The sequence below is a fragment of the Rhagoletis pomonella genome, unplaced genomic scaffold (assembly GCF_013731165.1).
Source record: "Rhagoletis pomonella isolate Grant_MI unplaced genomic scaffold, Rhpom_1.0 Rhpom_scaffold_00009, whole genome shotgun sequence".
Taxonomy (NCBI): Eukaryota; Metazoa; Arthropoda; class Insecta; order Diptera; family Tephritidae; genus Rhagoletis; species Rhagoletis pomonella.
In genome coordinates, this window is record NW_023458563.1 from 35,856,018 (window position 1) to 35,858,056 (window position 2,039).

A 2,039-nucleotide genomic window follows, 5' to 3' on the forward strand; every position below is an offset into this window, starting at 1 on the left:
ATGAAGATGAAGATGAAGATGAAGATGAAGATGAAGATGAAGATGAAAATGAAGCTGAAGAGGAGGAGGAAGGTGATCTGAGATTAAGAAGTTTCAACAACATCCGTGAGATTAAGAAGTTTCAACAACATTCTTCTTATTCTTAGTCGCAATAACCACCTAAGCGGTTTTGGCGATAAAGCTCGCAAGTCGTTTCCCTTTTATGCCATTGCTTGAAGGAACACAAAAAAAATTACGTTTTATTTTCTGAGCAAAAAATACAACTCAAGAAATAACGATCCTTTTTCAGCCATAAATAAATAAAACTTAAAAACTAACGATTATTTTCCGACCAAAAAATAAAACTCAAAAAAACCATTATTTTCCGAGCAAAAATTAAAACTAAAATGAACCGATAATTTTCCGAGTAAAAAATAAAACTAAAAAAATAACCATTATTTTAAGAGCAAAAAAATAAAACTCAGAAAACAACCATTATTTTCCGAGCAAAAAGTAAAGCTCAAAAAATAACGATTGTGTTTAGAGCAAAAAATAAAACTTAAAAAATGATTATGTGTTGAGCAAAAAATAAAACTCAGTTAATACCCTGTAGTCAAATGTACTAGTTGTAAACTACCTCACAACTAGTATGAACTGCATGCCCAACTAGTCAGCCAACTATCTTTTTTCCATGCAATCAACTGGTATTTTTAACACGGGGATGTCCTACGAGATGGCAATTGTCAGATTTCGGTCAGAAATATATCAGTCGCATACTAGTTCAAAATAGACAGAAAAATACTAGTATAATCATAGGCCAAAATGACTACTTTGGAAGTCAAAAAATATAATAAATTCATGAATATACAATAAAAAGCTTTTGATTAAGTACACTTTAATACATTACACAATTTTATGTAGTGTTAAATTTTTTGAGTATTTATTAAAAGGAAAAATAAATACATAAATATTTCAACTTTCGAACATAAATTTAAATGAATTTTCGATTAAATTATATTAAAAGTAAAAGCTTGAATATGGAAAACATTTAGGTAAAAAATAAAAAGATACCTTAGTTAATTTTTGAGTGAACTAAGTGAATAAAAAATATTTAAAAGGAAAAATAAGTGTTTAAAATTAGAGATTTGGATAAGAATAAAATAAATAAATAATTCAAGCAGTTATTAAAGATTCTTAATATGTGTCTATACTTTGGCTTGTTGATTGATAATTGAAATTAATCAAATAATTATATTAATCGTGTAATTAAAAAATGTCAAAAATAATAAAATAATGATGTAATTAAAGTTAACGAATTAATTAAAATATTTTGTTTAAGTAATTAATTATTAATCATTAAGCAGGTGCCAATGTCGGTATTCGTCGGTCCGTTAAACGGTTATCCAAAAAACATGGTTTAATTAATAATCAATATGAATATTAATCATTATTTAACAGGTATGGTAAAATTGCGAGTACGTACTCGCTTTAACGGTTTACCATATACTCATATAAAAGTTATAATATTTTGAGTACTCTATTGTATTAAACTGTCGAAGTGAAATAAAACTGGGCATGAATAAATCTTTTTGTACTTACTACAAGTCTGATCACTTTTGAACTAGTTCGGTTTCAGTCAGGAAATTCTGGTTGTAAACTAGTATTTTTCCTAACTACACCATTTCCAGTAGTAAATGCGAAAGCGTCAAATGAAATTGCGAAAGCGTCATTTGGAAATTAGAATAGTCAATTGTAAATGCGATATCGTCATTTCAAATTGAGAATAGTCAATTGTAAATGAGAAAGCGTCAATTGTAAATGAGAAAGTGTCATTTGTAAATGAGAATAGTCAATTGTAAATAAGAAAGCGTCAATTGAAAATGTGAATAGTCAATGGTAAATGAGAAAGCGTCAATTGTAAATGAGAATAGTCAATTTGAATTGAGAATAGTCAATTGTAAATGAGAAAGCGTCAAAGGAAAATGCGAAAGCGTCAGTTGTAATTGAGAATATTCAATTGTAAATGGGAAAGCGTCAAATGAAAAAGTGAAAGCGTCACT